Source organism: Schistocerca americana, chromosome 3 (genome assembly GCF_021461395.2).
Source record: "Schistocerca americana isolate TAMUIC-IGC-003095 chromosome 3, iqSchAmer2.1, whole genome shotgun sequence".
Lineage (NCBI taxonomy): Eukaryota > Metazoa > Arthropoda > Insecta > Orthoptera > Acrididae > Schistocerca > Schistocerca americana.
Window position 1 is genome coordinate 18,278,422 of NC_060121.1, and position 13,992 is coordinate 18,292,413.

Genomic DNA, 13,992 nt, shown 5'->3' on the forward strand with positions numbered 1-13,992 from the left:
CATTCCTGTGACACTAGTTATAGATTCCGATGCTTCACTTCAGGTTTACTGTATCCTTTGGACCTTCTTATTGACGATAAAACACTGAAATTGCATCGGAATTAAATACAAAAGGCACAAGGCCGACTTATGGACAAGAAGACTGAGTCCTCTTATTGTCTATGTTTTGAACCATTCCTGTGACACTAGTTATAGATTCCGATGCTTGACTTCAGGATTACTGTATCCCTAGGACCTTCTTACTGACGATGAAACACAGAAATTGCATCGGAATTTAATACAAAAGGGAGAATGCCGACTTAAGTACAAAGAGACTGAGTCCTCTTATTGTCTATGTTTTGAACCATTCCAGTGACACTAGTTATAGATTCCGATGCTTCACTTCAGGTTTACTGTATCCCTTGGACCTTCTTATTGTCGATGAAACACAGAAATTGCATCGGAATTAAATACAAAAGGCACAATGCCGACTTAAGTACAACAAGTCTGTATTTTCTTACTGTCTATGTTTTGAACCATTCCTGTGACACTAGTTATAGATTCCGGTGCTTCACTCCAGGTTTACTGTATCCCTTGGACCTACTTATTGACGATGAAACACAGAAATTGCATCGGAATTAAATACAAAAGGCACAATGCCGACTTAAGGACAAGAAGACTGACTCTTCTTACTGACTATGATATTAACCATTCCTGTGACACTAGTTATAGATTCCGATGCTTCACTTCAGGTTTACTCTATCCCTTTGACCTTCTTATTGACGATGAAACACAGAAATTGCACCTGAGTTATATACAAATTCACAATGCTGACTTAAGTACATGAAGACCGACTCTTCTTACTGACTATGTTTTGAACCATTCCTGTGACACTAGTTACAGATTCCAATGCTTCACTTTAGGTATACTGTATCCTTTGGACCTTCTTATTGACGATGAAACACAGAATTTGCTCCGGAATTAAATACAAAAGGCACAATGCCGACTTAGGTACAAGAAGACTGACTCTTCTTACTGTCTATGTTTTGAACCATTCCATTGTCACTAGTTATAGATTCCGATGCTTCACTCCTGGTTTACTGTATCCCTTGGACCTTCTTATTGACGATGAAACACAGAAATTGCATCGGAATTAACTAGAAAAGGCACAATGCCGACTTAAGTACAAGAGAACTGACTCTTCTTACTGACTATGTTTAGAACCAATCCTATGACACTAGTTATAGATTCCGATGCTTCACTTCAGGTTTACTGTATCCCTTGGACCTTCTTATTGACGATGATACACTGAAATTGCATCGGAATTAAATACAAAAGGCACAATGCCGACTTAAGTACATGAAGACTGACTCTTCTTACTGACTATGTTTTGAACCATTCCTGTGACACTAGTTATAGATTCCGATGCTACACTCCAGGTTTACTGTATCCCTAGGACCTTCTTATTGACGATGAAACACAGAAATTGCATCGGAATTTAATACAAAAGGGAGAATGCCGACTCAAGTACAGGAAGACTGACTCTTCTTCCTGTCTATGTTTTGAACCATTCCTGTGACACTAGTTATAGATTCCGATGCTTCACTTCAGGTTTACTGTATTCCTCTGACCTTCTTATTGACGATGAAACACAGAAATTGCACCGGAATGAAATACAAAAGGCACAATGCCGACTTAAGTACAACAAGACTGACTCTCCTTACTGTCTATGTTTTGAACCATTCCTGTGACACTAGTTATAGATTCCGATGCTTCACTTCAGGTTTACTGTATCCCTTGGACCTTCTTATTGTCGATGAAACACAGAAATTGTATCGGAACTAAATACAAAAGAAACAATGCCGACTTAAGTACAACAAGTCTGTATCTTCTTACTGTCTATGTTTTGAACCATTCCTGTGACACTAGTTATAGATTCCGGTGCTTCACTCCAGGTTTACTGTATCCCTTGGACCTACTTATTGACGATGAAACACAGAAATTGTATCGGAATTAAATACAGAAGGCACAATGCCGACTTAAGGACAAGAAGACTGACTCTTCTTACTGACTGTTTTAACCATTCCTGTGACACTAGTTATAGATTCCGATGCTTCACTTCAGGTTTACCCTATCCCTCTGACCTACTTATTGACGATGTAACACAGAAATTGCACCGGAATTAAATACAAAAGGCACAATGCCGACTTAGTTACAAGAAGACTGACTCTTCTTACTGTCTATGTTTTGAACCAATCCTATGACACTAGTTATAGATACCGATGCTTCACTGCAGGTTTACTGTATCCCTTGGACCTTCTTATTGTCGATGAAACACAGAAATTGCACCGGAATGAAATACAAAAGGCACAATGCCGACTTAAGTACAAGAAGACTGACTCTCCTTACTGTCTATGTTTTGAACCATTCCTGTGACACTAGTTATAGATTCCGATGCTTCACTTCAGGTATACTGTATCCTTTAAACCTTCTTATTGACGATGAAACACTGAAATTGCATCGGAATTAAATACAAAAGGCACAAGGCCGACTTATGGACAAGAAGACTGACTCTTCTTACTGACTATGTTTTGAACCATTCCTGTGACACTAGTTATAGATTCCGATGCTTGACTTCAGGATTACTGTATCCCTAGGACCTTCTTATTGACGATGAAACACAGAAATAGCATCGGAATTAAATACAAAAGGCACAATGCCGACTTAAGGACAAGAAGACTGACTCATCTTACTGACTATGATATTAACCATTCCTGTGACACTAGTTATAGATTCCGATGCTTCATTTCAGGTTTACTCTATCCCTCTGACCTTCTTATTGACGATGAAACACAGAAAATGCACCTGAGTTATATACAAATTCACAGTGCTGACTTAAGTACATGAAGACCGACTCTTCTTACTGACTATGTTTTGAACCATTCCTGTGACACTAGTTATAGATTCCAATGCTTCACTTCAGGTATACTGTATCCCTTGGACCTTCTTATTGACGATGAAACACAGAATTTGCTTCGGAATTAAATACAAAAGGCACAATGCCGACTTAAGTACAAGAAGACTGTATCTTATTACTGTCTATGTTTTGAACCATTCCTGTGACACTAGATATAGATTCCGATGCTTCACTTCATGTTTACTATATCCCTCTGAACTTATTGACGATGAAACACAGAAATTGCACCGGAATTATATACAAAAGGCACAATGCCGACTTAAGTACAACAAGACCGTATGTTCTTACTGTCTATGTTTTGAACCATTCCTGTGACACTAGTTATAGATTCCGATGCTTCACTTCAGGTTTACTGTATCCCTTGGACCTTCTTATTGACGATGAAACACAGCAATCGCATCGGAATTAAATACAAAATGCACAATGCCGACTTAAGGACAAGAAGACTAACTCTTCGTACTGACTATGCTTTGAACCATTCCTGTGACACTAGTTATAGATTCCGATGCTTAACTTCAGATTTACTGTATCCCACTGACCTTCTTATTGACTATGAAAAACAGGAATTGCACTGGAATTAAATACAAATGGCACAATGCCGACTTAAGTACAAGAAGACTGACTCTTCTTACTGACTATGTTTTGAACCACTCCTGTTACACTAGTTATAGATTCCGATGCTTCACTTCAGGTTTATTGTATCCCTCTGACCTACATATTGACGATGTAACACAGAAATTGCACCGGAATTAAATACAAAAGGCACAATGCCGACTTAGGTACAAGAAGACTGACTCTTCTTACTGTCTATGTTTAGAACCATTCCATTGACACTAGTTATAGATTCCGATGCTTCACTCCTGGTTTACTGTATCCTTTGGACCTTCTTATTGACGATGAAACACTGAAATTGCATCGGAATTAACTAGAAAAGGCACAATGCCGACTTAAGTACAAGAAAACTGACTCTTCTTACTGACTATGTTTAGAACCAATCCTATGACACTAGTTATAGATTCAGATGCTTCACTTCGGGTTTACTGTATCCCTTGGACCTTCTTATTGGCGATGAAACACAGAAATTACATCGGAATTTAATACAAAATGCAGAATGCCGACTCAAGTACAAGAAGACTGACTCTTCTTTCTGTCTATGTTTTGAACCATTCCAGTGACACTAGTTATAGATTCCGATGCTTCACTTCAGGTTTACTGTATCCCTTGGACCTTCTTATTGTCGATGAAACACAGAAATTGCATCGGAATTAAATACAAAAGGCACAATGCCGACTTAAGTACAACAAGTCTGTATCTTCTTACTGTATATGTTTTGAACCATTCCTGTGACACTCGTTATAGATTCCGATGCTTCACTTCAGGTTTACTGTATCCCATGGACCTTAATATTGACGACGAAACACAGAAATTGCATCGGAATTAAATACAAAAGGCACAATGCCGAATTAAGTACAAGAAGACTGTATCTTCTTACTGTCTAAGTTTGAACCATTCCTGTGACACTAATTATAGATTCCGATGCTTCACTCCAGGTTTACTGTATCCCTTGGACCTTCTTATTGACGATGAAACACAAATATTGCATCGGAATGAAATACAAATGGCACAATGCCGACTTAAGTGCAAGAAGACTGACTCTTCTTACTGACTACGATTTGAACCATTCCTGTGACACTAGTTATAGATTCCGATGCTTCACTTCAGGTTTACTGTATCCCTGTGACCTTCTTATTGACGATGAAACATATAGAAATTGCACCGGAAATAGATACAAAAGGCACAATGCCGACTTAAGTACAAGAAGACTGACTCTTCTTACTGTCTATGTTTTGAACCATTCCATTAAAACTAGTTATAGATTCCGATGCTTCACTCCTGGTTTACTGCATCCCTTGGACATTCTTATTGACGATGAAACACAGAAATTGCACCGGAATTAAATACAAAAGGCACAATGCCGACTTAAGTACAAGAAGACTGACTCTTCCTACTGTCTATGTTTTGAACCTTTCCATTGACACTAGTGATAGACTCCCATGCTTCACTTCAGGTTTACTGTATCATTTGGACCTTCTTATTGACGATGAATCACAGAAATTACATCGTAATTAAATACAAAAGGCGCAATGCTGACTTACGTACGAAAAGACTGACTCTTGTTACTGACTACGTTTTCAACCATTCCTGTGACACTAGTTATAGATTCTGATGCTTCACTTCAGGTTTACTGTATCCCTTGGACCTTCTTATTGACGATGAAACACAGAAATTGCATCGGAATAAAATACAAAAGGCACAATGCCGACTTAAGTACAAGAAGACTGTATCTTCTTACTGTCTATGTTTTGAAACATTCCTGTGACACTAGTTATAGATTCCGATGCTGCACTTCAGGTTTACTGTATCCCACTGACCTTCTTATTGCCGATGAAACACAGAAATTGCACCGGAATTGAATACAAAGGGCACAATGCCGACTTAATTACATGAAGAATGACTCTTCTTACTGACTATGTTTTTAACCATTCCATTGACACAAGTTATTGAATCCGATGCTTCACTGCAGGTTTACTGCATCCCCTGGACCTTCATATTGACGATGAAACACTGAAATTGCATCGGAATTAAATAGATTAGGCAAAATGGCGACTTAAGTACATGAAGACTGATCCTTCTTACTGTTTATGCTTTGAACCATTCCTGTGACACTAGTTACAGATTCCGATGCTTCACTTCAGGTTTACTGTATCCCTAGGACCTTCGTATTGACGATGAAACACAGAAATTGCATCGGAATTAAATTCAAAAGGCACAGTGCAGACTTAAGTACATGAAGACCGACTCTTCTAACTGACTATGTTTTGAACCATTCCTGTGACACTAGTTATAGATTCCGATGCTTCACTTCAGGTTTACTGTATCCCTCTGACCTTCTTGTTGACGATGAAACACAGAAATTGCATCGGAATTAAATACAAAAGGCACAATGCCGACTTAAGTAGAAGTAGGCTGTATCTTCTTCCTGTCTATGTTTTGAACCATTCCTGTGACACTAGTTATTGATTCCGATGCTTCACTCCAGGTTTACTGTATCCCTTGGACCTTCTTATTGGCGATGAAACACAGAAATAGCATCGGAATTAAATACAATAGGCACAACGCCGACTTAAGGACAAGAAGACTGACTCTTCTTACTGACTATGATTTGAACCATTCCTGTGACACTAGTTTTAGATTCCGATGCTTCACTTCAGGTTTACTCTATCATTTGGACCTTCTTATTGACAATGAAACACAGAAATTACATCGGAATTAAGTACAAAAGGCACATTGCCGACTTAAGTACAAGAAGACTGTATCTTCTTACTGTCTATGTTTTGAACCATTCCTGTGACACTAGTTATAGATTCCGATGCTTCACTCCAGGTTTACTGAATACCTTGGACCTTCTTATTGACGATGAAACACAGAAATTGCACCGGAATGAAATACAAAAGGCACAATAACGACTTAAGTACATGTAGACTGACTCTTCTTACTGACTATGTTTTGAACCATTCCTGTGACACTAGTTATAGATTCCGATGCTACACTCCAGGTTTACTGTATCCCTTGGATTTTCTTATTGACGATGACCCACAGAAATTGCATCGGAATTAAATACAAAAGGCACAATGCAGACTTAAGTACATGTAGACTGACTCTTCTTACTGACCATGCTTTGAACCATTCCTGTGACACTAGGTATAGATTCCGATGCTACACTCCAGGTTTACTGTATCCCTTGGATTTTCTTATTGACGATGAAACACAGAAACTGCATCAGAATTAAATACAAAAGGCACTAAGCCGACTTAAGTCCATGAAGACTGACCCTTCTTTTTGACTATACTTTAAACCATTCCTGTGACAGTAGTTATAGATTCCGATGCTTCACTTCAGGTTTACTGTATCCCATGGACCTTCGTATTGACGATGAAACACAGAAATTGCATCGGAATTAAATACAAAATGCACAATGCCGACTTAAGTAGAAGTAGGCTGTATCTTCTTCCTGTCTAAGTTTTGAACCATTCCTGTGACACTAGTTATTGATTACGATGCTTCACTCCAGGTTTACTGTATCCCTTGGACCTTCTTATTGACGAAGAAACACAGAAATAGCATCGGAATTAAATACAATAGGCACAACGCCGACTTAAGGACAAGAAGACTGACTCTTCTTACTGACTATGTTTTGAACCATTCCTGTGACACTAGTTTTAGATTCCGATGCTTCACTTCAGGTTTACTGTATCTTTTGGACTTTCTTATTGACAATGAAACACAGAAATTACATCGGAATTACATACAAAAGGCACAATCCCGACTCAAGTACAAGAAGACTGACTCTTCTTCCTGTCTATGATTTGAACCATTCCTGTGACACTAGTTATAGATTCCGATGCTTCACTTCAGGTTTACTGTATTCCTCTGACCTTCTTATTGACGATGAAACACAGAAATTGCATCGGAATTAAATACAAAAGGCACAATGCCGACTTAAGTAGAAGAAGACTGACTCTTCTTACTGTCTATGTTGTGGACCATCCTGTGACACTAGTTACAGATTCCGATGCTTCACTTCAGGTTTACTGTATCCCTTGGACCTTCTTATTGACGATGAAAGACAGAAATTGCATCGGAATTAAATACAAAAGGCACAATGCCGACTTAAGTACAAGAAAACTGTATCTTCTTACTGTCTATGTTTTTAACCATTCCTGTGACACGAGTTATAGATTCCGATGCTTCACTCCACGTTTACTGTATCCCTTGGACTTTCTTATTGACGATGAACCACAGAAATTTCACCAGAATGAAATACAAAAGGCACAATGCAGACTTAAGTACATGTAGACTGACTCTTCTGACTGACTATGTTTTGAACCATTCCTGTGACACTAGTTATAGAATCCGATGCTACACTCCAGGTTTACTGTATCCCTTGGACCTTCTTATTGACGATGAACCACAGAAATTGCATCGGAATTAAATACAAAGGGCACAATGCAGACTTAAGTACATGTAGACTGACTCTTCTTACTGACTGTGTTTTGAACCATTCCTGTGACACTAGTTATAGATTCCGATACTACACTCCAGGTTTACTGTATACCTTGGACCTTCTTATTGACGATGAAACACAGAAATGGCATCGGAATTAAATAGAAAAGGCACAATGCCGGCTGATGTACAAGAAGACTGACTCTTCTTATTGTCTATGCTTTTAACCATTCCTGTGACACTACTTATAGATTCCGATGCTTGACTTCAGGTTTACTGTAGCCCTAGGACCTTCTTATTGACGATGAAACACAGAAATTGCATCGGAATATTATACAAAAGGCACAATGCCGACTTAAGGACAAGAATACTGACTCTTCTTCCTGTCTATGTTTTGAACCATTCCTGTGACACTAGTCATAGATTCCGATGCTTCACTTCAGGTTTACTGTATCCTTTGGACCTTCTTATTGACGATGAAACACAGAAATTGCATCGGAATTAAATACAAAAGGCACAATGCCGACTTAAGTACAACAAGACTGTATCGTCTTACTGTCTATGTTTTGAACCATTTCTGTGACAATAGTTATAGATTACGATGCTTCACTCCAGGTTTACTGTATCCCTTGGACCTTTTTATTGACGATGAAACACAGAAATTGCATCGGAATTAAGTACAAAAGGCACAATGCCGACTTCAGGACAAGAAGACTAACTTTTCTTACTGACTATGTTTGAAGCATTCCTGTGACACTAGTTATAAATTTCGATGCTTCACTTCAGGTTTACTGTTTCCCTCTGACCTTCTTATTGACGATGAAACACAGAAATTGCACCGGAATTAAATACAAAAGGCACAATACTGACTTAAGTACATGAAGACCTACTTTTCTTACTGACTATGTTTTGTACCATTCCTGTGACACTAGTTATAGATTCCGATGCTTCACTTCAGGTTTACGGTATCCCTTGGACCTTCTTATTGACGATGAAACACAGAAATTGCATCGGAATTAAATACAAAAGGCACAATGCCGACTTAAGTACAAGAAGACTGTATCTTCTAACTGTCTATGTTTTGAAACATTCCTGTGACACTAGTTATAGATTCCGATGCTTCACTTCAGGTTTACTGTGTCCCTCTGACCTTCTTATTGACGATGAAACACAGATATTTCACCGGAAATGAATACAAAAGGCACAATGCCGACTTAAGTACATGAAGAATGACTCTTCTTACCGACTATGTTTTGAACCATTCCAATGACACAAGTTATTGATTCCGATGCTTCACTGCAGTTTTACTGCATCCCCTGGACCTTCGTATTGACGATGAAACACTGAAATTGCATCGGAATTAAATAGATTAGGCAAAATGGCGACTTAAGTAAAAGAAGATTTACTCTTCTTACTGACTATGCTTTGTACCATTCCTGTGACACTAGTTATAGATTTCGATGCTTCACTTCATGTTTACTGTATCCCTTGGACCTTCTTATTGACGATGAAACACAGAAATTGCATCGGAGGTAAATACAAAAGGCACAAAGCCGACTTAAGTCCATGAAGACTGACTCTTCTTACTGACTATGCTTTGAACCATTCCTGTGACACTAGTTATAGATTCCGATGCTTCACTTCAGGTTTACTGTATCCCTTGGACCTTCGTATTGACGATGAAACACAGAAATTGCATCGGAATTAAATACAAAAGGCACAATGCTGACTTAAGTACATGAAGACCGACTCTTCTTACTGACTATGTTTTGAACCATTCCTGTGACACTAGTTATAGATTCCGATGCTTCACTTCAGGTTTACTGTATCCCTCTGACCTTCTTATTGACGATGACACACAGAAATTGCATCTTAATTGAATACAAAATGCACAATGCCGACTTAAGTAGAAGTAGACTGTATCTTCTTCCTGTCTATGTTTTGAACCATTCCTGTGACACTAGTTATTGATTCCGATGCTTCACTCCGTGTTGACTGCATCTCATGGACCTTCTTATTGACGATGAAACACAGAAATAGCATCGGAATTAAATACAATAGGCACAACGCCGATTTAAGGACAAGAACACTGACTCTTCTTACTGACTATGTTTTGAACCATTCCTGTGACACTAGTTTTAGATTCCGATGCTTCACTTCTGGTTTACTGTATCATTTGGAATTTCTTATTGACAATGAAACACAGAAATTACATCGCAATTAAATACAAAAGGCACAATGCCGACTCAAGTACAAGAAGACTGACTCTTCTTCCTGTCTATGATTTGAACCATTCCTGTGACACTAGTTATACATTCCGATGTTTCACTTCAGGTTTACTGTATTCCTCTGACCTTCTTATTGACGATGAAACACAGAAATTGCATCGCAATTAAATACAAAAGGCACAATGATGACTTAAGTACAAGAAGACTGACCCTTCTTACTGTCTATGTTTTGAACCATCCTGTGACACTAGTTATAGATTCCGATGCTTCACTTCAGGTTTACTGTACCCCTTGCACCTTCTTATTGACGATGAAACACAGAAATTGCATCGGAATTAAATAAAAAACTCACAATGCCGACTTAAGTACAAGAAGACTGTATCTTCTTACTGTCTATGGTTTGAACCAATCCTGTGACATTAGTTATAGATTCCGATGCTTCACTCCAGGTTTACTGTATCCCTTGGACCTTCTTAATGACGATGAAACACAGAAATTGCACCGGAATGAAATATAAACGCACAATAACGACTTAAGTACATGAAGACTGACTCTTCTTACTGACTATGTTTTGAACCATTCCTGTGATATTAGTTATAGATTCCGATGCTTCATTTCAGGTTTACTGTATCCCTTGGACCTTCTTATAGACGATGAAACACAGAAATTGCATCGGAATTAAGTACAAAAGGCACAATGCCGACTCAAGTACAAGAAGACTGACTCTTCTTACTGTCTATGCTTTGAACCATTCTTATGGCACTAGTGATAGATTCCGATGCTTCACTTCAGGTTTACTTTATCCCTTTGACCTTCTTATTTACGATGAAACACAGAAATTGCATCGGGATTAAATACAAAAGGCACAATCCCGACCTAAGTACTGACTATGTTTTGACCCATTCCTATGACACTAGTTATAAATTCCTATGCTTCGCTCCAGGTTTACTGTATCCCTTGGACCTTCTTAATGACGATGAAACACAGATATTGCATCGGAATTAAATACAAAAGGCACAATGCCGACTTAAGTACAAGAAGACTGACTCTTCCTACTGTCTATGTTTTGAACCTTTCCATTGACACTAGTGATAGACTCCCATGCTTCACTTCAGGTTTACTGTATCATTTGGACCTTCTTATTGACGATGAATCACAGAAATTACATCGTAATTAAATACAAAAGGCGCAATGCTGACTTACGTACAAAAAGACTGACTCTTGTTACTGACTACGTTTTCAACCATTCCTGTGACACTAGTTATAGATTCTGATGCTTCACTTCAGGTTTACTGTATCCCTTGGACCTTCTTATTGACGATGAAACACAGAAATTGCATCGGAATAAAATACAAAAGGCACAATGCCGACTTAAGTACAAGAAGACTGTATCTTCTTACTGTCTATGTTTTGAAACATTCCTGTGACACTAGTTATAGATTCCGATGCTGCACTTCAGGTTTACTGTATCCCACTGACCTTCTTATTGCCGATGAAACACAGAAATTGCACCGGAATTAAATACAAAGGGCACAATGCCGACTTAATTACATGAAGAATGACTCTTCTTACTGACTATGTTTTTAACCATTCCATTGACACAAGTTATTGAATCCGATGCTTCACTGCAGGTTTACTGCATCCCCTGGACCTTCTTATTGACGATGAAACACTGAAATTGCATCGGAATTAAATAGATTAGGCAAAATGGCGACTTAAGTACATGAAGACTGATCCTTCTTACTGTTTATGCTTTGAACCATTCCTGTGACACTAGTTATAGATTCCGATGCTTCACTTCAGGTTTACTGTATCCCTAGGACCTTCGTATTGACGATGAAACACAGAAATTGCATCGGAATTAAATTCAAAAGGCACAGTGCAGACTTAAGTACATGAAGACCGACTCTTCTAACTGACTATGTTTTGAACCATTCCTGTGACACTAGTTATAGATTCCGATGCTTCACTTCAGGTTTACTGTATCCCTCTGACCTTCTTATTGACGATGAAACACAGAAATTGCATCGGAATTAAATACAAAAGGCACAATGCCGACTTAAGTAGAAGTAGGCTGTATCTTCTTCCTGTCTATGTTTTGAACCATTCCTGTGACACTAGTTATTGATTCCGATGCTTCACTCCAGGTTTACTGTATCCCTTGGACCTTCTTATTGGCGATGAAACACAGAAATAGCATCGGAATTAAATACAATAGGCACAACGCCGACTTAAGGACAAGAAGACTGACTCTTCTTACTGACTATGATTTGAACCATTCCTGTGACACTAGTTTTAGATTCCGATGCTTCACTTCAGGTTTACTCTATCATTTGGACCTTCTTATTGACAATGAAACACAGAAATTACATCGGAATTAAGTACAAAAGGCACATTGCCGACTTAAGTACAAGAAGACTGTATCTTCTTACTGTCTATGTTTTGAACCATTCCTGTGACACTAGTTATAGATTCCGATGCTTCACTCCAGGTTTACTGTATACCTTGGACCTTCTTATTGACGATGAAACACAGAAATTGCACCGGAATGAAATACAAAAGGCACAATAACAACTTAAGTACATGTAGACTGACTCTTCTTACTGACTATGTTTTGAACCATTCCTGTGACACTAGTTATAGATTCCGATGCTACACTCCAGGTTTACTGTATCCCTTGGATTTTCTTATTGACGATGACCCACAGAAATTGCATCGGAATTAAATACAAAAGGCACAATGCAGACTTAAGTACATGTAGACTGACTCTTCTTACTGACCATGCTTTGAACCATTCCTGTGACACTAGGTATAGATTCCGATGCTACACTCCAGGTTTACTGTATCCCTTGGATTTTCTTATTGACGATGAAACACAGAAACTGCATCAGAATTAAATACAAAAGGCACTAAGCCGACTTAAGTCCATGAAGACTGACCCTTCTTTTTGACTATACTTTAAACCATTCCTGTGACAGTAGTTATAGATTCCGATGCTTCACTTCAGGTTTACTGTATCCCATGGACCTTCGTATTGACGATGAAACACAGAAATTGCATCGGAATTAAATACAAAATGCACAATGCCGACTTAAGTAGAAGTAGGCTGTATCTTCTTCCTGTCTAAGTTTTGAACCATTCCTGTGACACTAGTTATTGATTACGATGCTTCACTCCAGGTTTACTGTATCCCTTGGACCTTCTTATTGACGAAGAAACACAGAAATAGCATCGGAATTAAATACAATAGGCACAACGCCGACTTAAGGACAAGAAGACTGACTCTTCTTACTGACTATGTTTTGAACCATTTCTGTGACACTAGTTTTAGATTCCGATGCTTCACTTCAGGTTTACTGTATCATTTGGACTTTCTTATTGACAATGAAACACAGAAATTACATCGGAATTACATACAAAAGGCACAATCCCGACTCAAGTACAAGAAGACTGACTCTTCTTCCTGTCTATGATTTGAACCATTCCTGTGACACTAGTTATAGATTCCGATGCTTCACTTCAGGTTTACTGTATTCCTCTGACCTTCTTATTGACGATGAAACACAGAAATTGCATCGGAATTAAATACAAAAGGCACAATGCCGACTTAAGTAGAAGAAGACTGACTCTTCTTACTGTCTATGTTGTGGACCATCCTGTGACACTAGTTACAGATTCCGATGCTTCACTTCAGGTTTACTGTATCCCTTGGACCTTCTTATTGACGATGAAAGACAGAAATTG